Source organism: Canis lupus, chromosome 8 (assembly GCF_011100685.1).
Source record: "Canis lupus familiaris isolate Mischka breed German Shepherd chromosome 8, alternate assembly UU_Cfam_GSD_1.0, whole genome shotgun sequence".
In the NCBI taxonomy this organism is placed as follows: Eukaryota; Metazoa; Chordata; class Mammalia; order Carnivora; family Canidae; genus Canis; species Canis lupus.
Window position 1 is genome coordinate 17,845,737 of NC_049229.1, and position 24,286 is coordinate 17,870,022.

The 24,286-nt window shown below is 36.0% G+C and overlaps 1 long non-coding RNA gene and 1 pseudogene across 1 annotated transcript; one reads left to right on the forward strand and one right to left on the reverse strand.

Annotated features, from left to right (window-relative positions):
- Nucleotides 1-351: 351 nt before the first annotated feature.
- LOC111097008 lies at nt 352-19,157 on the forward strand. The gene is made up of 3 exons (XR_005363200.1): nt 352-383; nt 5,643-5,751; nt 17,850-19,157. It is a non-coding gene; the product is annotated as an uncharacterized LOC111097008 (long non-coding RNA).
- LOC100688509 lies at nt 2,394-3,397 on the reverse strand (annotated as a pseudogene).
- Nucleotides 19,158-24,286: the final 5,129 nt, after the last annotated feature.

Sequence of the window (24,286 nt, forward strand, 5' to 3'; positions counted from 1 at the left end):
AAGAGAGCAAGAGAAGAAAGGAGCAGAGAACTTCAAAAACAACCACAGAACACATAACAAAATGGCAATAAGTGCATATCTATCATTAATGATAGATCAAATGGACTAAATGCTCCAATCAAAAAACACAAGGTGATAAAATTTAATTTTATTTTTTGTTTTCTCCTTCAATTAGTATGTAACTTGTATATTCTACATCTATTAATTTAAGGTTACCTTTGTAATTTTGTCATACACACCCAACAAATTTTAAAGTTAATGTCTAAAACTTTCTTCCAAATGATATAGACTTTAGAACCTATTAATTTTGAGCACTCACCTTCCAAATAATGTCATTGTTGTCTTGCATTTTAGCCTGATCTTTTAATGTAAAAATTATTACTGTAAGTATATAGAGTTCTGATAACCTCTTCAAAATTATATCCTATCTTGTAGAGTATCTCAATTTGTGCCTTCAAAGTTACTTTACACAGTGTGCATTTAAAATTACCTAGTATTTTCCAATTTGTTTGTTCTTCTCTTCTTGTATCTCAGACCCTCCCTCAGGGATTTTTGTTCTTCCTGACATTTATCCCTTTAAGAAATTCCTATAGTGAAGATCTATTTTTTAGAATTGCTAATACCTTATATTGGATAGAAAAGAATGGATGTGTTGGCATAGTGAGTAGTGAACAAAGGTTGTATAGTTTGAATATTGCATGCTGCTTCAGTGTATTCAAATTTTCTGGCAATTCTAAGAGTTCTTATATAGTTGAATATTTTTTATTTAAAAATTATAGGATATTTTATTTTCTTTTTACTCAAAAACACATATTTACAAAGATACTTGTAAATTAATTTTCTCAAATCAATGCCACTGAAGTATTTTACAGCTTTTGAAGATGTAGCATATTCATACTAAATTATTACTGAAATATTAAAGCTTTGACGTTCACTTTTTTGTCAGTAAATAGCATGCTAAATTAACAAGTTAATTTTATTAATGTTAATATAAAGTGCTATAAATTTATTAAATTAATTATTTAAAAAGCAATGCCATGCTTGAAAAGGCTGGGCATTTCATAACTCTTTTCAATAATGTTTTATATTAAAAGTGACTCTAATTATATTTAACTGCTGACAAAGCTGTTGAAAAAACTGACACTATATTAAATAGTTTTAATGCTTTTTTAGCTTAGTGTTTTTCTTTTGATTTGGAAAGAGTTGTTACAAAAGAGATCCGATAATAATAGGTTAATACTGAGGCATTTACTAACCTCTTGGGATTCTTTTATGGTCTGTGAGGTAGTTTCTAGTACATAAATTAACAGTAAACTCCATGCCAGGAAATACTAGCACACACTTGCTTTCTTTTAAGCTGTTTTAAAGAATGTGCTTATTGTTTACCTGACTTTTTGAAAATACAGTCTATGGAATAGGGAATCCTTGAGGGATGCTATATGAAGATATTCACTGATACTTTATGAAAGATTTGAAAGTTAGGGGTTTAATTTTATTTCTTCTTAAACCTAGAGTTTAAAAGTAATTTAAGAACTAAATAAAAGCCTCTATAGGGACCTTTCAGCTTCTGGGCTTACCAATAACATTTTGAAAAATCCCATTACTATTAAGCACTGCAGTTTTTCATTAGATCTCCATAGCTTTTTTTCTCTTTTTTCTGACACTTTGTAAGTAACAGATCTGTACATTGGAACATAGCACTTTACTATGGCTTAATATTAATTGTCTTTCTTAGCATAGCCAAATAGCATTTAAAACAATGCTTTGAGGAATATTAACACGAAGAACAGCTTTTTCAGTCATGCAGAGAAATGATTTTGAAGTGACATTAATTTTCACATAAAATTCTGTTGGGAAACCTTATAATGGTTCATTTTTTTTTTCTTTTTTAGGAAAAAGACTTCCAAGCTATAATTTTTGACATTCTTTAGAGGCACTCATGCTTTTAGCTTGAGCCACATAAGTCAAAATAACTTGGTATTTTAGAGCCTTAAAGTTTAATATCAATAGTTTTAAATAATCCTCTTCCTGAAAACTATGTTGAATATTTCTATTTCTTTTTTTTTTTTTTTTCAGCGTCATGATCAGACTATTACATTTAGCAATCAACAGCATGGGTGCAAAAAAAAAATCTACATTAAAACCCTTTGTTGGAATGCTTTACACTTTCCACAGAACAGAAACTAAAATAACCTGTTGTACAATTAGTCACAAATACAGTCCTCGAGTTTTTTGCCCATACACATGAGTATTGTCTAAAACATGTCTTCTTTGTAGCAGCTAGGCCCTGCCACCACTGTGCTTGGCTGAGTTCACAAATCTGTTGTAACCTGTAGCTTCCCTGTCACTTCTCTGGCTCTCCTCTCCTGCTAAGCTTTGTTTCCTGGCAGTAATTAAAACCTTCTGCCACTGTCATAGCTGCTGCTGCTGCTGGAACCGCCATAGCCACCTTGGTTTCGTGGTTTGGCAAAGTATTGGCCTCCACCACCATAGGGGCCAGAGCTTCTGCCTCCAAAATTTCCTCCTTTCATGGGTCCAAAATTTGAGGATTGATTGTTGTAATTGCCAAAATCGTTATAGCTTCCGCCACCTCCAAAGTTGCTTCCGTCATTACCAAATCCGTTCTAGCCATCCCCACTGCCACCGCATCCACCACCACCTCGACTGCCACCGAAGCCACCTCGACCACTGAAGTTCCCTCCACGACCAAAGTTGTCATTCCCACCAAAACCACCTCCACGACCACCACCAAAGTTTCCAGAACCACTTCGGCCTCTTTGGCTGGACGAAGCACTAGCCATCTCTTGCTTCGATAGGGCTTTCCTTACTTCCCAGTTGTGGCCATTCACAGGATGGGATTTTTGAATGACAATCTTGTCTACAGAGTCGTGGTCATCAAAGGTCACAAAAGCGAAACCTCTCTTTTTGCCACTGCCTCGGTCAGTCATGATCTCAATCACTTCGATTTTCCCATACTGTTCAAAATAATCTCTTAGATGATGTTCTTCAGTGTCTTCTTTAATGCCACCGACAAAAATCTTTTTCACAGTTAAGTGGGCACCGGGTCTTTGAGAATCTTCTCGGGAGGCAGCCCTCGTTGGTTCCACGACTCTTCCGTCCACCTTGTGCGGCCGGGCGTTCCTGGCCGCGTCCACCTCCTCCACGGTGGCGTTCGTGACGAACCCAAAGCCTCTGGAGCGCTTGGTGTTGGGGCCTCTCATTACCACACAGTCCGTAAGCGTCCCCCATTGCTCAAAATGGCTCCTCAGACTCTCATCGGTCGTTTCGAAGCTCAAACCTCCGATGAAGAGCGTCCGCAGCTGCTCGGGCTCTTTGGGAGACTCTGACTTAGACATGGCGGCGGTGGGAGGGGAGACTTTAACGATGCTTACTCGGCGGCGTCCAGGGGCAGAAAACGAATATTTCTATTTCTTTTATCATTATCTGCCTTGTGGCAGTCTCTTAAAGAAAGACTTATTTTTATTTTTTATTTTTTTTAAAGAGACTTTGATAAACACAACTTTTCACATCCATTTTAATCTCTTGCATCTGTGGATTTCATAATTGATTGTATTTTCAATTCATTTCAAATTAAATTTTATTTTTAAAATGTCCTTTATATTTTGAAAGAAGTTCGTAGTTACTTTTTTATTTATAGTTACTTTTTTAAAAGTTATTTTGAGTTGCCAAACTAACTGAGCCAATAGGTTATTATGAGAGAAATTTTTCCGTGTATTTTTTCCTCTCTTTTGCATGTAGGACTCAAGAAAGTCAAAACATCAAAGTATGTTTGACATTTTTTTAGGAATCTCATATGGCTTTCTTTTTCTAGAACTTCTGTCAACATCCAAGTGGGTGGTACTCTCCTCTCACATTACCTTCTTACTGGTAGGATTTGCTTATATTTCCTTTACAATAGTTGACCTAAAACAACAATGACTTTTTTACTTCTGGGATGGCTGGATGTTTGTTCCATGTGATATCGATCAGGATTCCCCCTATGGGTTTGTTTACTTGGCAGATGGTCTAGCCTGCAAGGTCCAAGAAGGCCTCTGTCACATGTCTGGGACCTCAGTATTGACTGTTGTTTGGATGACTGTGACACTTACCATGTGGCCTCTCTGTCCAGGTGGTATCTATTGAATTCCAGGTTTCTATTGGTTGAAGCAAGTCAATGGAGTCAGTCAAGGTGATGGAAATAGACTCCATCTCTGGATGAAAGAACAGCAAGTGAAATTTTAGTGTATTCTAGATACAAGTCCCTCATCAGATCTATTATTTATAATTTTTTAGGTGGGGGTGGGGGGAGGACAATGGTTTCTTAGATATGCCAGCAAAAGCACAAGCAGCAGAAGAAAAGTATATTAGGCTTTATCAAGTTAAAAATTTTTATGCATCAAAGGGCACTATCAAGAGAGTGCAAAGGCAGGATGGGAGAAAATATTTGCAAATCATATATCTGATAAGGGACTTTTGATCTAGAACGTATAAAGAACTCTTATAACTTAACAAAAGAAAAAAAACAACTTAACAAAAGACAAAACTCAATTAAAAAATGGACAAATTTTAGATACACATTCTCCAAGGATAATACACAAATGACCACTAGCATATGAGAAGATGCTCAACATCATTAGTCATTAGGGAAAATACAAATCAAAAGCACAATAGGATACTACTTCATACCACATAACAACTGTTGGTGAAGATAGGAAAAATTGGAACCCTCATGTATTACTAGTGCAAATGTAAAATGGTGCATCTGCTATGGAAAACAGTTTGACAGTTCCATAAAAAGTTAAAAATAGAATTTACCATATGACCCAGCAATTCCACTTTTAGTTATATACCTAACGGAATTGAAAGCAGGTGGAGAAACAAAAGCCTGTATACAAATGTTCATAGCAAAAGCTATGTTTACAAGAGCCAAAAGGAGGAAACAATCCAAATATCCTTCAACTGATTAATGGATAAACAAAATGTGATATATCCATAAAATAGAACATTATTCAGCCTTAAATAATGGTACATGCTACAACGTGGATGAAACTTGAAAACATTATGCTAAGTAAAAGAGGCCAGTTACAGAAGACCACATGTTGCATAGTTTCATTTATATGAACTATCCAGAATATACAAAATTAGACAGAAAGCAGGTTAGTGATTGCCAGGGACGGAGGAGGAGGAGAAATGGGAAATGACTGCTTAATGTGTATGAGGTTTATTTTTTGGGGAAGGGAGGTATAATGGAAATGATCTGGAACTTGAAGTGGTAATAATTGTCCAACATTGTGATATTACTGAATTTCATTAAATTGTACACTTTGATATGGTGAATTTTATGTTACATATATTTTACTACAATAAGAAAAGCAGTTGTGCAATTGGATTTGCTTGCTCTTGTGCTGTATTCATAAAATAATGCTCAGGCTAGCATTGGGAAGATAGGTAGAAAGAATCAAGTCACCCCAGTTGTCCAAGACAAAACAATCCTAAATCACCAGGCAACTATCCATTTCTTAGCATATAAGAATGCTGGGCTGAGATTGTCAGAGCCATCTTACCTTCCCCTAGCTGACTCAATGGGTCAGCAATAAATGTTTACAGTTTTATCCTTCTGAAGTTTTTTTTATTTGTTTCAGAATTATTATGACAATTTGAATGTAGGATCTAATACTATTTATTATTAAAAGAAATCCGGCCTTCTTGGAGAAATGGCTGGTTTGAAGACTGGGGCAAAGATGGTAACAGGTGAGCCTTGGACATATAAGAAAGCAAGGAACCTTTTAAGGAATAATGAGATTGTCTTAAAAGGACATAAAGTTCTAGAAATGGATAGTGGTGAAGGTTGTACATCAGTATGAATGCACTTAATGCCACTTAATTGTACACTTAAAAATGATTAGGAGTACCTGAGTGGCTCAATTAGTTAAGTGTCTGCCTTTGGCTCAGGTCATGATCCCAGAGTCCTGGTACAGACCCATGTCAAGCTCCCTGTTCAGTGGGGAATCTGCTTCTCCCACTGCCCCTCCCCCCTCTGCTCATGCTCTCACTTTCTCTCTCTCAAATAAATAGAATCTTTAAAATAATTTTTAAAAATAAAAATGATTAAAATGGTAAATTTTATGTTATATATATTTTACCACAATTGTTAAAAGAAAGACCCAAGAGCCAGGCTGAAGGGATTCCTACTGGTCAAAGTTATGTTAATATGAGCATTAAATTTCAGCCTCAAAAAGAACAATGATTGTAGTTTACTTGAAACACATCAAATATGTGAAAAGCTTGAGTTTATAATGGTGTTAGAAATAAAAACTCCCCAAATTAGAAAAAAACTTATTTTTACTTACTGAGGTGTCTATTTTTTTTTTCTTTTTTTTTTTTTTAAGATTTTTTTTTTTTATTGGTGTTCAATTTACTAACACAGAATAACACCCAGTGCCCGTCACCCATTCACTCCCACCCCCCGCCCTCCTCCCCTTCTACCACCCCTAGTTTGTTTCCCAGAGTTAGCAGTCTTTATGTTCTGTCTCCCTTTCTGATATTTCCCACACATTTCTTCTCCCTTCCCTTATTTTCCCTTTCACTATTATTTATATTCCCCAAATGAATGAGAACATATAATGTTTGTCCTTCTCCGACTGACTTACTTCACTCAGCATAATACCCTCCAGTTCCATCCACGTTGAAGCAAATGGTGGGTATTTGTCATTTCTAATAGCTGAGTAATATTCCATTGTATACATAAACCACATCTTCTTTATCCATTCATCTTTCGTTGGACACCGAGGCTCCTTCCACAGTTTGGCTATCGTGGCCATTGCTGCTAGAAACATCGGGGTGCAGGTGTCCCGGCGTTTCATTGCATTTGTATCTTTGGGGTAAATCCCCAACAGTGCAAAAGACCCCGAATAGCCAGGGGAATTTTAAAAAAGAAAACCATATCTGGGGGCATCACAATGCCAGATTTCAGGTTGTACTACAAAGCTGTGGTCATCAAGACAGTGTGGTACTGGCACAAAAACAGACACATAGATCAGTGGAACTGAGGTGTCTATTAAACTGACATAAGAACAACACAATATCCTGGATTCAAATTGTTTAGTAAAACCAGCTGTAAATGTAATTTGGGGGGACAGTTAGGGAATTGGGAGAAAAAATATAACCTAATGGTAGGGATTGCTAATTGACTTCCAGTAGTTATTCTCTCTTTGCTCTATTTAGAAACAGAGCTCTCTGTTTTAGCTACAATTGGACTACCCAAATAGAAACTACATTTTCCAGTCTTCGTATGGCTGAGAATGACCTCTCATTATATATTCTGGTTAAAGGGTTACGAGCAAATATTACATAAGAGGTATTTCTATCTTATTTGAATCACTTGATTTAGGGTTTCTGTGAAGCCTCAGTTTAACCTATTTCCTAATGAAGCACAAACCCTACTTGACATTTGGGCTATTGAAGCATATCATGCATACATATATCCAGATGCAATAAGTAAGAAATAATAAAAGACAACATAGTATAAGAGAGCTAAAGGAAAATAAGTTTTACTTAAGACATTCAAGACTTTAAAAAGCTAAAGTAACTGTGTTAATATATTTTCTTACTAGTGTGGAAAAGAGATATAAAGAGTTTTTTTTAAATAAAGATTTTATTTATTATTTGACAGAGAGAGAGAACAAGCAGGGGAAGTGGCAGGCAGAGAGAGAAGCAGACCTCTCACTGAGCAGGGAACCTGATGTGGGACTCGATCTTTTGACCCTGGAATCATAACTTGAGTCGAAGACAGATGCTTAACCAACTAAGCCACACAGGGGCCCCAAAATATACCAGTTTTAAGGAAAGATATACTTTTTGTGATCCTGAACTCTGAGAAGAGTTTATTAAGGATTTTTAAATAGTTGTTGAAATGTCTGTATAGAAAATGTCTATATCAAAACTATATCTTTAATATAAATTTTATGGAAATGAATTTTGTATAAAGAATTTATTATATCTTTTTTTTTTAATTGGTGTTCAATTTACTAACATACAGAATAACACCCAGTGCCCGTCACCCATTCACTCCCACCCCCTGCCCTCCTCCCCTTCTACCACCCCTAGTTCGTTTCCCAGAGTTAGCAGTCTTTACGTTCTGTCTCCCTTTCTGATATTTCCCACACATTTCTTCTCCCTTCCCTTATTTTCCCTTTCACTATTATTTATATTCCCCAAATGAATGAGAACATATAATGTTTGTCCTTCTCCGACTGACTTACTTCACTCAGCATAATACCCTCCAGTTCCATCCACGTTGAAGCAAATGGTGGGTATTTGTCATTTCTAATAGCTGAGTAATATTCCATTGTATACATAAACCACATCTTCTTTATCCATTCATCTTTCGTTGGACACCGAGGCTCCTTCCACAGTTTGGCTATCGTGGCCATTGCTGCTAGAAACATCGGGGTGCAGGTGTCCCGGCGTTTCATTGCATTTGTATCTTTGGGGTAAATCCCCAACAGTGCAATTGCTGGGTCGTAGGGCAGGTATATTTTTAACTGTTTGAGGAACCTCCACACAGTTTTCCAGAGTGGCTGCACCAGTTCACATTCCCACCAACAGTGTAAGAGGGTTCCCTTTTCTCCGCATCCTCTCCAACATTTGTTGTTTCCTGCCTTGTTAATTTTCCCCATTCTCACTGGTGTGAGGTGGTATCTCATTGTAGTTTTGATTTGTATTTCCCTGATGGCAAGTGATGCAGAGCATTTTCTCATATGCATGTTGGCCATGTCTATGTCTTCCTCTGTGAGATTTCTGTTCATGTCTTTTGCCCATTTCATGATTGGATTGTTTGTTTCTTTGGTGTTGAGTTTAATAAGTTCTTTATAGATCTTGGAAACTAGCCCTTTATCTGATATGTCATTTGCAAATATCTTCTCCCATTCTGCAGGTTGTCTTTGAGTTTTGTTGACTGTATCCTTTGCTGTGCAAAAGCTTCTTATCTTGATGAAGTCCCAATAGTTCATTTTTGCTTTTGTTTCTTTTGCCTTCGTGGATGTATCTTGCAAGAAGTTACTATGGCCGAGTTCAAAAAGGGTGTTGCCTGTGTTCTTCTCTAGGATTTTGATGGAATCTTGTCTCACATTTAGATCTTTCATCCATTTTGAGTTTATCTTTGTGTATGGTGAAAGAGAGTGGTCTAGTTTCATTCTTCTGCATGTGGATGTCCAATTTTCCCAGCACCATTTATTGAAGAGACTGTCTTTCTTCCAATGGATAGTCTTTCCTCCTTTATCGAATATTAGTTGCCCATAAAGTTCAGGGTCCACTTCTGGATTCTCTATTCTGTTCCACTGATCTATGTGTCTGTTTTTGTGCCAGTACCACACTGTCTTGATGACCACAGCTTTGTAGTACAACCTGAAATCTGGCATTGTGATGCCCCCAGATATGGTTTTCTTTTTGAAAATTCCCCTGGCTATTCGGGGTCTTTTCTGATTCCACACAAATCTTAAAATAATTTGTTCTAACTCTCTGAAGAAAGTCCATGGTATTTTGATAGGGATTGCATTAAACGTGTATATTGCCCTGGATAACATTGACATTTTCACAATATTAATTCTGCCAATCCATGAGCATGGAATATTTTTCCATCTCTTTGTGTCTTCCTCAATTTCTTTCAGAAGTGTTCTATAGTTTTGAGGGTATAGATCCTTTACATCTTTGGTGAGGTTTATTCCTAGGTATCTTATGCTTTTGGGTGCAATTGTAAATGGGATTGACTCCTTAATTTCTCTTTCTTCAGTCTCATTGTTAGTGTATAGAAATGCCACTGACTTCTGGGCATATTATATCTTTTTAAATTCATAATATGCCTTTGGTGGATAGCTTTCTGATGAACTGTCTTAATGCAGGATAATACAAGCTTTTTAACCACCAGGAGGAGGAAATATTTCTTAGATCAGTGTTTCTAACTGGTTTCTCTACATGGTAGGCCAGAGGAGGGGCTCTACAAATGTTTGACTTGAATTTGGCTTAAATATTTTGAAAAATGTTTTAAAGACTGTTAAAAAACAAGTGCTATAAAAATTTTCCTGCCATCTCTGTTTTAGTGAAGAGAATTCTGACAGTGTAGAGTGAGCTATTACAAACTATGATTTGAGATTAATTTCCTATGTGATTTAAGATTGTTTCAATATTGTGTAACCAAAACAAAATGCAAAAACAAATTGAATCCTGAGGCCAGTGTAGCTACAACTAACAAGTATAACTACCAATTTAAAATCTTTGGGATTCGACAGGACAAATTAGTTTTATATAAATTTGAACCAAACTAACTTTATACACATAAAAAGCTACTTTATATATTAGAGTTGAATGCAGCATTTTATTTGACAGAGGGTTACATTGCTAAAATAATACTCAAAATCTACTTAGATTTTCCCTGTAGAATATCAGTAGTTTCCACTAGGCTTTGGACAAGAACCACTGGACAGATAATTCCCCATTGAGATGGATAGTCAGTGTCTGACAGGAAGACACTCTGCTGTTGACTGAAGGAAGATCAATATGTTCTAGATGCCAGGAGCATAGACAGTGAAGATGCTGATAGGAGCCTAATTTGTATTCCAGGTTTAGTGAGTGCCATCCAACTTTGCCTGTACTTGGGCGCTGGAGGCAGGACAACAATCTTCTTGACATTAGCTCTGTATCTATTCAGTTGCTTAACAGAACCTCGATTAAGGCTGAGAATTTTATACCTTAAAGATAGAAGAATATCCTTGCTTGGATACTTTTGAGAGAACAGATGATTAAACACACATATTTATCACTGCAAAACTTTAACATTGATCAATAAATAACTTTTTTTTGGTGGGATTGTATCTTGATTTTTCCTTTAAAAGTATGTCTGTGCAGACTAGCAGTATTACCATAACCTAGGAGGTTACTAGAAATGCAGAATTTCAGGCATCACCTTAGACCTATTGATCAGAATTTATATTTTAAAAAGATTCCTGGGTGATTCATAAGCATATTAAAATTTGAGAACCACTGCATTAGATGTTAGTAGCCAAAGAAAGTCTGAGACAATTCATTGAGTTAATTGGTTGAATAGAAATTTCTAAAATATCTATTTGGATGACCCAATTCACAATTTTGGTTTTATTATCAATGTTTGAGTACTTTCTCATCAATATCTGCCTAATAGTAAAAGCTAGTTTTATAAATGAATCACTACTCCAAAACAAATACTGTGACTGTTGGAAGAAATTATCTTCCATTTTCTCAGGCTTCCATGAGTCTCATTCAGTGCTTAAAATTTCAAGAAGTCTGGTCTATCAATTTGGTTTTAACTTTTATTTTCCTATTTTTATTTTTTACTCATGTGTTAATTTACTTATTTTCTTTAAATTTTTCCTCCAATTTTAATTTTTTATCCAGGTGCTGATTTCCATATTGGACCTTTACAAGGTTTTAGAATGATCTTGTGACATGGAAAGGAAATAGAGATATGAAATGACTTTAAAAATATTCAGAAAATACTAAAATTTTTGACACTTATGCTTTTGCCAGTATGCCAAATCTACTCCAAAAGCTTCACTAACTACAAGCCAAGATGACAAAATTGAAATCTGTGACAGTTTTCAAACAAGCATTCACTTAAAAAACTTCCCAATTTTTTTTTTTGCCCATAAATTATAATTTACAAAGTAAAGTTTTGAAAATCTTAGCTATGGTTGTAAGTTGCTTTTTCCAGGTGATTTTAGAAGATGGTATTTCCAGAATCTTAGCTTTTCTGTATCCAAGAACATAATCAATTACAGAATTTGATTATTAGAGTTTTCAAAATTTCAGTCACATTTCGTGTACCTCGCTCTGAATTCTGTGTGGCATTGGAATGTCAGCCAATATTCTTGCCAATATTCTTGACATATCCTTGATGATGTTCAGTTTGCTAATAATTTTGATCCATCAATCATTTACATCTCATGTCATTAAAATGAAAAGTTTTCAAAATACTTTAAAATATCTTACTTAGTCTTCAGTGTAATTCTGTGTGGTAGCTTTTATTTCATTTACTCATTTAATTAAAAAAAAGATTTATATTTATTTTAGAGAGAGGGAGAGAACATGAGTGAGAGGGGCTGAGAAAAGGAGAGTGAGACTCTCAAGCCAACTCTGCTAAGGGTGGAGCCTGACAACGTGGGGCTGGATCTCACTACCATGAGGTGGCTCAGCAGTTTAGCGCCACCTTCAGCCCAGGGTGTGATCCTGGAGACCTGGGATCAAGTCCCACGTGGGGATCCCTGCATGGAGCCTGCTTCTCCCTCTGCCTGTGTCTCTACCTCTCTGTGTCTCTCATGAATAAATAAATAAAATCTTTAAATTAAAAAAAATTAATTATAATTTGCCTTTCAATTTAATCACTGTAAGATCTTAAAATAAGTAGAATGTGAATAACCCATTATGATTTTTTTAATGGATTCCTACCTGAAGAAGAATGATATAGCACTCATTTCAGATTTATTACTACTTTAAAGATCAAGTTTCCCCCTAGTTACAGGGAAATTCAGGAAAATAGACAATAAATAATAGCTATATGTAGCACTTGAAAGGCTTTATTAATAAGTGATGTCAAACCATCTAATGCTTTTCCTCAGAGTTATTATTCATCAACACTTTATGGATATCTACTTGTTACGCTGCTTCTAAACTATGGATAAGATTCTCATGTTCAGGGAAATATTTTCTTTATTGAACTTATTTTAAGGATAAGCTCAATTTAGTTATCAATTTCATGTGAGACTTGAGCTTTGAAATTTATATTTATTGTAAAATAATCACCTCTCTGGTTTCTAACTGACCTTTTGCTTTTTTAGTATTGCTCATTTCTTTTCATTGCAGACTTACTCTTAGATACTGGTTAGTATCTAAGCTAATTGTTTATCACAAGTTGATTTGGGTTCGTCTTAATTATGGTACTTGTTTGCAGTTCAAGAACTATACAGACTATATTCTAAGGGTCTAATACTAGTTTTCTTCCCTTGGGATGTTAACCAACATTTATAATTTTTATTCGTTCTCAAATAAATGGCCTCTGCATTTAGGATTATTTTTGGCCTAGACTTTGCACCTTCTCTGTTTGCCTTCAGGATATCTCCAGTTAAACGTCCTACTCTCAACTGAGGTTTTGTAGGTTGAAAATAGGTAACTTCTTCCTAACTTATTAGGTAATGTTTCTAACTGCCCAGAATCAACTTTGATGTGATTATGCACTACTTTTCTTCTTTAGCATCCATCATTCAGTTAGTTACTGACTCTGTGGACTGAATGTTTATGTTTCCCCCAAATTAATGTGTTAGAGCCCTAATTCCCAATATGGTGGTATTTGGAGATAGGGCCTTTGGAAGATAATTAGGTCATGAGGATTGAGCACTTGAGAATGAGATTAGTGCCTTTATAAGAAGAGGACCAGAGAGATAATTTCTCAGCCATGTGAGGATATAGGAAGAAGGAGACTATGGATAAGCCAGGAAGTGGGGTCTCACCAGAACCTGACCATGGACCCTGATTTTGGACTTCCAGCCTTCAGAACTGTGAGAAATAAATGTTTGTTATTTAAGCCACTCTGTCTATAATATTTTATTATAGCAGCCATAACTGACTAAAAACACCAAACCTTGGAGTCATGGGCTAAATTGTGTTCCCTTTTCAAGTTCATATATTGAAGTCTTAACTCCGTGTACTGTAGAATATGGTTATATTTGAAGATAGACTCCTTAAGAGGCAATTAAGTTTAAATGAGGTCATTAGGGTGGGCCCTAATCTAATATGACTAGTGTCTTATAAGAAGAGAAAATTAGGACACAAGTGCATACAGCGGGATATCCATGTGAAGACACAGGGAGAAGATGGCCATCTACATACAACCAAGGAGAGGCCCTCAGAATAAGTTAACCCTGCTTATACCTTGATCTTGGGCTTCTATGCTCTGTAACTGTGAGGAAATACATTTCTGTTGTTTAAACCATCCAGTCTGTGTATTTTGTTATGGCAGTCCTAGTAAACTAGTACACTTTGGCAATTCTCAGCAATGCCTCTTGAATTTTGGCCAGTTGAAGAATACATGTTGTTTCCTTATTGGAAACATCATATATATATATATATATATATATATATATATATATATATGTATATGATTCTATTTTTCTAAAACAGCATTACATTTTCCATATACTTTGGCTGAATTTGGAGAAGTAATTATTTTGAAAAAAAGAATTTCCATTTGTCCTTTATTTCTCAACTTAGAAGTAACTTCCTTAAGGAGGCATGCCCTTATGTCCATATTTTGCACTTAGTACTTGTCCTGCCTACAGCACTTTTCAAAAAAAAAATATTGTGCAATGCAAACTTTATTTTTATTTTTATTGTTTTATTTTGAGTTTTTATTTAAATTCTGGATGGTTAACATGTAGTGTAATATTGATTTCAGGAGCCAAAAAGAATATTGGTTTCGGGAGTAGAATTTAGTGATTCATCACTTACATATAACATCCAGTGCTCATTACAAGTGTCTTCCTTAAAACCCATCATCCATTTAGCCCATCTTCCCACCCAGTTCTCCTCCAGCAACCCTGTTTGTTCTCCATATTTAAGAGTCTCTTATGGTTTGCCTCCCTCTCTCTCTTTCTCATTTCTCCCCCTTCCCCTATACTCATATACTTTGTATCTTAAATTGCACATAGGAGTGAAATCATATGGCATTTGTCTTTCTCTGACTGACTTATTTGGCTTAGCATAATAGACGCTAGCTCCATCCACATCATTGCAAATGGCAAGATTTCATTCTTTTTTTCTTTAAGGATTATTTATATAAGAGAGAAAGACAAAGAGAACAGGAGGAGGGGCAGAAGGAAAGGGAGACAAGCAAACTCCTTGCTGATCTGGGAGCCTGAAGATCAGGGCTTGATCCCAGGACCCTGAAATTATGACCTGTGTCAAAATGAAGAGTCAAATGCTTATCTAGCTGAGTCACCCAGGTGCCCTAAGACTTCATTCTTTTTCATGACTGAGTAATATTCCATTGTATGTATATACCACATCCTCAATATCCATTTATCAGTTGATGGACAATTGGGCTCTTTCCATGATTTGGCTATTGTTAATAATGGTGCTATAAACATGGGGGTACATGTGCCCCTTCAAATAACCAACTACAACATTTTATTATACTATGTTATAGTTACACATTTTACTACTTTTCTCCCCCACCTGATGAATTGTAAATGCTTAAGGTCAGGAACTAATTCCTGAATGTTATTATATCTTACCACCTAGCATAGTGCCTGGCACAAAGAATGCGCTCAAAAAATATTTATCAATAAATTACTTTGTATTTTGCTGTAGTAACAAGCAATCCCCAAATATCAATTTCTTAAAACAACAGAATGTCTTGCTTATAATACTTGTTCACTGTAGTTCTTCTGGAGGATTTGTTCTCTGTCCTGGATTGAGGCTAATGGAGTAGCCACTGTTTAGAGTATTGTCTGTCACTGTGGCAGAGGGGAAGGAAGAACTTCGTGATCCTGCAGTGGTTAATAAATCTTCACAGATAGCACTTCTCTTCACATTTCATTCATCAGAGGAAGTTCTGGGTCACATATGATGTCAGTGTGGGGAAGGAATTACAATCCTACCATATGCCAGATAGAGAAAAAGCCAGAGATATTTGTGAATTGCACAAGTGTACCAAAAACTTCTAGATTGGCACATGCTATGTTATTTTATTTATGATTTTGTCTTTTTATTTTAATGTTTTTCTGCTATCTCTACCTTAGTGTCATGAATTTTACTAAAATATTAAATTTGAATGTATATTTTTATCATATTTAATCTGGATCTTATGATCCATCAGAAACTGTTCCAGTTTTTCTTTTATATTTTGAATCTCTTATCTTCTGGAGGACTATATAATCTAGTTCTTAGAGCATATGATCTTACTTTAGTTCCATATTTTGTGCACCATGCTCATGGATAGAACATTATAACTTTTTTGTTTCTCAGTTTCCTTATCTGTAAAATGATATTCTATCTCAACTTCCTTCTAGCTCTTTAATTCACATATATGTTAAGTATATACTATTAGTGACTATGCTATTTTTTTAAAGACTTATTTATTTACTTATTCAGAAGAGATACAGAGAGAGAGGCAGAGACATACGCAGAGGGAGAAGCAGGCCCTATGTGAAACTCAATCCCAGGACCCCAGTATCATGACCTGAGCCAAAGGTAGATGCTCAATCACTGAGCCACCCAGGTGCCCAGTGATTATGTTATTGATGGATTTATTCTTTATTTGGTTGTTGTATAAGTTCAGGGTTGTTGGTTTATTAGTAGTAATTACTTCATTATTTTGGTGTAAACTTTATACAGGACAGTTTCCTGTGTATAATCTCAATTATAGACTGTTTTCTTCTGTCAAAACATAGCTTCTCTCCATGTAGATGACGGATGTTACTGATCAAAGACACTTGAGCATATCCTGGACTGTATTTCCTTTTTTTAAAAAAGATTTTATCCATTTATTTATTCAGAGAGAGAGACCATGAGTGGGAGGAGGGCGGTAGGGCAGAGGGGGAGGGAGAGAGAGAGAATCTCAAGCAGACTCTCTGCTTGAGAGTGGAGCCTGGTGTGGGGCTCCATCCCATGACCCTGAGATCATGACCTGAGCTGAAACCAAGAGTCCGGTGCCCAACCAACTGAGCCACTCAGGTGCCCCATATCATAGACTTTCTAAGGCAAGCTAGAGCAATAAGAATCCATAGTGAAAAAAAAAATCAGTGTTTGATTATGTATATGTTTAAAATTGTGGTAAAATTAACATAAAAAGTATACAAATCAAATGACATTTTGGGGAAAATATTTGCATCACATAGAAGTATACAAAGAATTTATGTAACTATTATACAGAGATATCTCATAAACTATTAAGAAAAAAAGAAAGTCTATACAGGCACATATCCACACAGCCAAATGAACATAAGAAAAGACACTGACGTGGGTGCCTGGATGACTCAGTCGGTTAAGTGTCCAACTCTTGGTTTTGGCTCAGGTTTTGATCTCAGGGTAGTGAGAATTGAGCCCTGTGTCAGGCTCTGTGCCCAGTGTGGAGTCTGCTTGTCATTTTCCCTCTTTCCCTCTCCCTACTCTCTGCCCCCCTTCCTGCATGCTTTCTCTCTCTCCCTTTCTCTCTCAGATAAATAAAAAGGAAAAAAGGAAAGATGCTGAAAAGAGTGGGGAAATGGGTATTTTTATACACTGTTGGTGAAGTTTAGAATGCTACAATCCTTTTGGTTAAGAAAGTACAAGTATATCTTGGGAGAACACTACTAGTTTCATAGTTGGTCATAGAGAACTAGATCTTTCGCTAAATGAGGAGCCTTAATTCTATCAATAATTTATAAAAATATGTTTTAAAAATAGAAAATAGTTATTCCTTTCATTTACATCAGAAGATGCCAAGGCAGGGAAATTTTGGTAGTTACGGTTGGAGAGGAGAAGGATGGAGAAAGGGGCACTTTGAGAAAGCAGGTATGGATGGGGTGGCAGTTTGGATTACGGAAGTGTCACATGAGGTCTTGATGCCTAAGGAATGGGATGAAGCAAGAGATGGTACAAGTTTTTGATAACTTTTCATATTTGTCTTTGGTTCTTCCATTTGCTGTTTTGCCATGAAAATATCTTCCAAATTCTAGATGACTGAGTTCAAGTGTTAGGTCTGCTTTGGAGGGAGCAAAACTTCATTGGTTCTGCTGCCGTCATCCAGCATCTTCTTAACGATTCCCTTCTTTCCTTTCTTCCAGTGCCATGGAGAAGAGAACAGAGCTTGCACAGGAAAGGAGAAAACTATATTTGAAGCATTTACTGTCATAAAGTACTTCTGCAGAAGGATTGGTTGCTCCGAGGGTCCCTATGTCTACTAAACCCTCCTTATTTTTACATGGCCATTCCACATCTCTCCAGATTTCAAATCAGCTGTCCTATGGATTAAGTTTTCTGATGAGTTCATAAAAAGTCATTAATTTTCTGTCTGTCCAGCTTTCTTCTTGTTGCAAATATGAGAGCTACAGTTTTGAGCTGCAGCTACAAGTGACAAGATTTTAAGTAATTAAGTTACTAAAGCAATGCAGGTAAACTGAATGATGATAAAAATTAAAGAAAAGTTGGCATAAATTTAAAGGATAGTTTAGAAAGGATGTATGAGTGATATAACTAAGAAGATAACATCAGTCCAAAAAATTTGTAAATACTTATTGAGCATTTACTAAGTGCAATGTATCTTATTAAGTGCTTGCCTAACTTTTAAAATGGAGTCTTTTCAATTTCAACTAACCACTTAACTAACCACTTCTAGTTAAGTTCTCTTATTATTCCCATTATGAAGAAACTGAGGCACAGAGAGTTAGGTTGACTTGCTGAAGGTCATACAATTAATCAGTTTTAGAACTGGGACTCTAATTCAGGAAGTCTGAATCCCCAGTCTGTCTTCATATAATAAATAAAATGAGGCTACCACTTTTTTCAGATATTAAAAGGAACTCAGTTGAACAAAGAAAGAACATGCTGTAAGAAATAGTTCAATAGCAGAAGATACTATAACAGTAAATGAAAGGAGACATATTCTCAGATTGAAAGGAAGGAAAGAAAAGGAAAGCCTGTGAGGATTTTAGAGCATCCTGACCATGGCAGCATGTCTGACCCAGGCAGACAGTTCTAAGAGTTGCTTGGAATGGTATTCAAGGTCCATAGGAACAAAACTGTCCATCTTATCTTACTTTTCTTGTATATACCCTCAGATGCCTCTCTATTATTCAATGGCAACTCCAGCTCTTGAACTCTGAAAATTCCACTGAAAGTGGTGAAGAAAGATTCTTATTTTAAATTATATCTTCCCACTCTTTGTGAGTATTATGTGCATTACATTTCTAAAGAATCATTCTCTTTGCCTGAGGAACAAGACAGTTTAAAAATAACTTGTGTTGTGATTAAAAAAGCCTTTGTATAAGGATACCTGAAAGAAAGTGTGTACAGGTATCTGTATAACATATAATGGATGATAGCTTTCTTTTTTCTTTTTTCAGATTTTTTTCCTGATTAAAATAACAAACTTACCCACTCCTCTGGCAATCACTCATTTCTTCTATCTATGAGTATGGGTTTTGATTTTTTTTTTAGATACAATATATAAGTAAAATCATGCAGTATTTGTCTTTCTTTGTCTGACTTATTTCACTTATCACATTACCCTTGCAGTTAATTGGTGTGGTCACAAATGGCATGATTCCATTCTTTTTTAAGGTTGAGTAGTATTCTAGTGTATGTGTGTGTGTGTGTGTGAGCATGCGCGTGTGTGTATGGGTATGTTTGATCTATCTATCTATCATCTATCTATCTATCTATCTATCTATCTATCTATCTATCTATCATCTTCATCATCATCATCATCTATCTATTATCTATCTGTCTATCTATCTAGATATCTATCTATCATCTATCTATCTATCATCTATCTATCTATCATCTGTCTCTCAGTTCTTTATCCATTCATCCACTGATGGACACTCAAGTTGTTTATGTATCTTGGCTATTATAAATAATGCTGCAATGAATATATGGGTGCATATATCTTTTCCAATTAATGTTTTTGTTTTCTTCAGATAGATAGATACTCAGTAGTGGAATTTCTGATCATGTGGTATTTCTATTTTTAATTTTTTGAGGAATTTCCTTATCGTTTTCTATAGTGGCTGCACCAATTTATATTACCATCAACAGTGCATGAAGGTTCCATTTTTCCTACATCCTCACCACTTTTTTTTTCTTGGTTTTTTTATACTAGCCATTCTGACTGGTGTGAGGTGATATCTCAGTGTGGTTTTGATTTCTGTGTCCCTGATGATTAGTGATATTGCAAATCTTTTTCATTTGTATGTTGGCCATCTCTATATCTTCTTTGGCAGGAGAAAGGTCTACTCAGATTTGCCCATTTAAAAAAAAATTAATTAATTAATTAATTAATTAAGAGAGAGAGAGAGCAGGGAGGGGCAGAGGGAGAGAAAAATCTCAAGCATGCTTCTGGCTGAGTGTGGAGTCTGATATGGGGCTCAATCTCACAACCCTGAGGTCGTGAACTGAGCCAAAATCAAGAGTCATCACTTAACCAACTGAGCCACCAGATGCCCCTTCTGTGTACTTTTAATTGGACTTTGTTGTTACTGAAATGAGTTCTTTATATATTTTAGATATTAATCTCTTATCAGAGATTGATTTGTAAATATATTTTCTCATTCATTTGGTTGCTTTTTTGTTTTATTGATTTTTGTTGTTGTGTGTGCAGAAGCTTTTGAGTTTGATATAGTCCAGTTTATTTTTGCTTTTGTTTCCCCTTGCCTTTGGAGTCAGATCAAGAAAGCTTTGCTAAGATTGATGTCAAGGAACTTACCAACTAGGTTTTTTTCTAAGAGTATTATGGTTTCAGGTCTTATATTAAAGTCTTTAATCCATTTTGAATTAATTTTTGTATATGGTGTGAGATGGTGGTCCAGTTTCTTTCTTTCTTTCTTTCTTTCTTTCTTTCTTTCTTTCTTTCTTTCTTTCTTTCATTCTGTCAGGGGATGGATGGAGAGGGCGGGAGGGAGGAGGAGCGGGGCGAGCGAGGGCGGGAGGGAGGGAGGGGAGGGAGGGAGGAGGGAGGGAGGGGGGGGGGGAGAGGGGGGGAGGGAGAGGAGGGAGGGCGGAGGGAGGAGGAGAAGGAAGGGAGGAGGGAAGAAGAGAAGGGAGGAAGGAAGGAAGGAGGCAGGAAGGAAGGAGGAAGGAAGATGGCAGGAGGAAGGAGAGGACGTTGAAGTAAGTGGGAGGGCTGATTGCTTATGTATTCGGTTTCTTTCTTCTTTCTTTCTTTCTGTCTTCTCCTTTCTTCCTTCCTTCCCCTTCCTTTCATTTCCTTCCTTCCTTCATCTCCTCCTTCCTTCCTTTCTTCTTTTTCTTTTCTTCTTTTTTTTTTTGTATGTGGCTGTTCAGTTTCCCCAACACCATTTATTGAAGAGACTACCCTTTCCCCACTGTATATACTTACCTCTTTTGTTGTAAAGTGATTGATCATATATGTGGTTTATTTCTGAGCTCTCTATTCTGTTTCATTGATCTATGTGTCTGTTTTTATGCCAGTACCACACTGTTTAATTACTATAGCTTTATAGTATAGTTTGAAATCAAAGAGTATGATACCTCCAGATTTCTTTCTCCAGATTGTTTTAGCTTCAGGGTCTTTTGTTGTTCTATATAAATGTTAGAATTATTTGCTCTAGTTTTGTGAAAAATACCACCGGAATTTTGATAGGGATTGCATTAAATCTATAGATTGCTTTGGATAGTATGGACATTTTAACAATATTAATACTTAACAGTCCATGAGCACAGAATGTCTTTCCATTTATTTGTGTCTTCTTCACTTTCTTTCATTGGTAGTCTTATAGCTTTTAGTGTACAGGTATTTCACCTCAGTTAAATTTATTCCTAGTTATTTAATTCTTTTGATGTGATTTTAAATGGGATTTTCTTGATTTCTCAATATTTTTTATTTTTAGTGTATAGAAATACAACAGATTTTTTATATTAATTTTGTATCCAGAAACTTTATTGAATTCATTTATAATTTATTTTTTTAATTTTTTCATTTATAATCTCTAATAGTTTTTTTGGCAGGATCTTTAACGTTCTCTCTCTATATATTATTATATCATATATGAATAGTGACAATATTCTTCCGTTTTCAATTTGTTTGCCTATTATTTCTTTTTCTTTCCAAGTTGCTGTGGGTACAACTCCCAATTTTATGTTAAGTAAAAGTGGGGAGAGTGGGCATCTTTGTCTTGTTCCTGATCTTAGCAGAAAAGCTTTCAGCATCCCACCATTGAGTATGATGTCAGCTGGGAGTTTGTCATATAAGGGCTTTATTATGTTGAGGTATGTTGCCTCAATATCCACTTCGTTGAGAGTTTTTATTGTAAACATAAGTCGAATATTGTCAAATGTTTTTTCTATTGAGATGATCGTATGATTTTTATATTTCATTTTGTTAGTGTGATATATCACCATGATTGATTTGCAGATGTTAAACAATCCGTTTCTCTGGAATAAATCCTGCTTAATGATGGTGTATGATCTTTTCAATGTATTGTTGACTTTAGTTTGCTAATATTCCATTTAATATTTTTACATCCATGTTCATCAGGATTATTGACCTGCAATTTTCTTTTTTTTGTGGTGTCATTGTCTGGTTTTGCTATCAGGGTAATGCTGGCCTCAAAAAATGAGTTTGGAAGCATTATTTCTCTTCATTTTGTTGGAAGAGTTTGAGATGGATAGATACTAAATCTTTGAATCCTTGATAGAATTCACCAGTGCAATCATTTAGTCCTACACTTTCATTTGTTGGGAAGTTTTTGATTTCTGATTCAATCTCTTTACTAGTGATCAATCTATTCAGATTTTCTATTTTTTTATAATTAAGTCTTGGGAGATTATAAGTTTCCAGGAATTTATCTATTTCTTTTAGGTTGCCTAATTTACTGGTATATAATTGAGCATAGTAGTCTCTTACAATCCTTTCTAATTCTGTTGTATTAGTTATAACTTCTATTTTATTTTTGATTTTATTTATTTGAGCCCTCTCTTTGTCTTGGTATGTTTAGCTAAAGGTTTGATAATTTTATCTTTTTAAGGAACCTGCTTTTAGTTTCATTGACCTTTTCTATTTTCTTTTTATACTCTATTTCATTTATTTATGCCATGATCTTTATTATTTTCTTCCTTACTAATTTTATACTTCCATTTTTTTTCCTTTTCGGTTTTCATTGGTTATAAAGTTAAATTGTTTGAGATTTTGCTTGTTTCCTGAGGTGGGCCTGTATTGCTGTGAACTTCCCTCTTGGAACCACTTTCCTATAGATTTTGGTGTGTCATGTTTATTTGTCCCTTAGTATTTTTCATTTCTCTTTTGATTTGTATCATTAAGGTATTTTCCTGAGAGTTTGTCTTGTTCTTCCACTTGGAACATATTTTCCCGTTTCCTCATTTTGCTTGAATTTCTGTGTTTCTGTGGATTAGGCAAATAGCTACTTCTCTCATTCTTGAAGGAGTGTACTTGCGTAGGTGATGATACTTTTTATCCAACTTAGCCTTGGTCAATCAAATCTTTTTGATTGGCTGAACCTTCTGACTTATTCTTGATATGTTCCTGTTGTTGAGGGTATGCCAAGACCTGTCAGGGATCCAAGGGGAAGGATCTCATTTAGCATCTAGTTTCAGGCTGATTAGAAGCCAGACCCTCTGGTAGCAGCTTTTAAAGTATATAAATATATAGTCCCGTGGGGCTATAATCCAATCCCTTGTTGGCCTCTAGACATGGAGGACTGGAGGTGTCTCCTGGGCTATCATTGCAAAATTCCGGGCACGAGTATATGAAGTCCTTTCTGTGAGATCTTGTTATCCTGCTATGAGGCCAAGGGAATGTGTAAGGATGGGGTCTCCCTTCCTTGCCTTTATGGAGTACCTTGTTAGCCTTTATGTATGTGGGAAACCTGAAGCTTGTCCTTCAGGTTGAAGCTCCAGGCTAAATAAATAGGCCATTTTCACAGAAAGACTGAGATTATATTTCAATCTGCTCTTTATGCAATGCACTTGGGATGGTGGCCTGTGAAGAACTATTTTTTCTAATTGTAAATTCCCGAGGAGCCCAGGAATGCCAGCTTCCTTGGACACCAGGGCTGGAGGGGTCAAGGGGCATCCTCTGTGTGGATTGTGGGTACGTGGGCAGTGCTGGGGGAGGGGCACACTCACTAGTTTTAGGAAGGCAATGGGGTAGTTTTGCCTTCACTCATGGTGGGTTTTAGTAATGCAGCAGGACAGTGCCTTGTCTGTGTGTGTGTGCTAGCTTTAGTCTGGGAGTAGCAGAACGCCTACTTGTCAACCCCATACAGGGAGTGAGGGAGTGCTATAACTCCCTGCAATGTAGCTTCAGCAAGGCAGTGGGACAGTGCCATGACAGCTCATTCTGCCAATCTTAGCAAGGTGGCAGGAAGGTGCTATATTTAAGTTTACCCACCTGTGCTAGCAGGTAGGTGGAAGTAAGAAAATGGCATCCACCATTGCCTCTGTCTCTGGGGAGAGTTTCAACTGTCCCTTGCTCCTTTGGCAGATGTTTTTAGATTAGCAAATAAATTGCCTTCAGATATAGTCT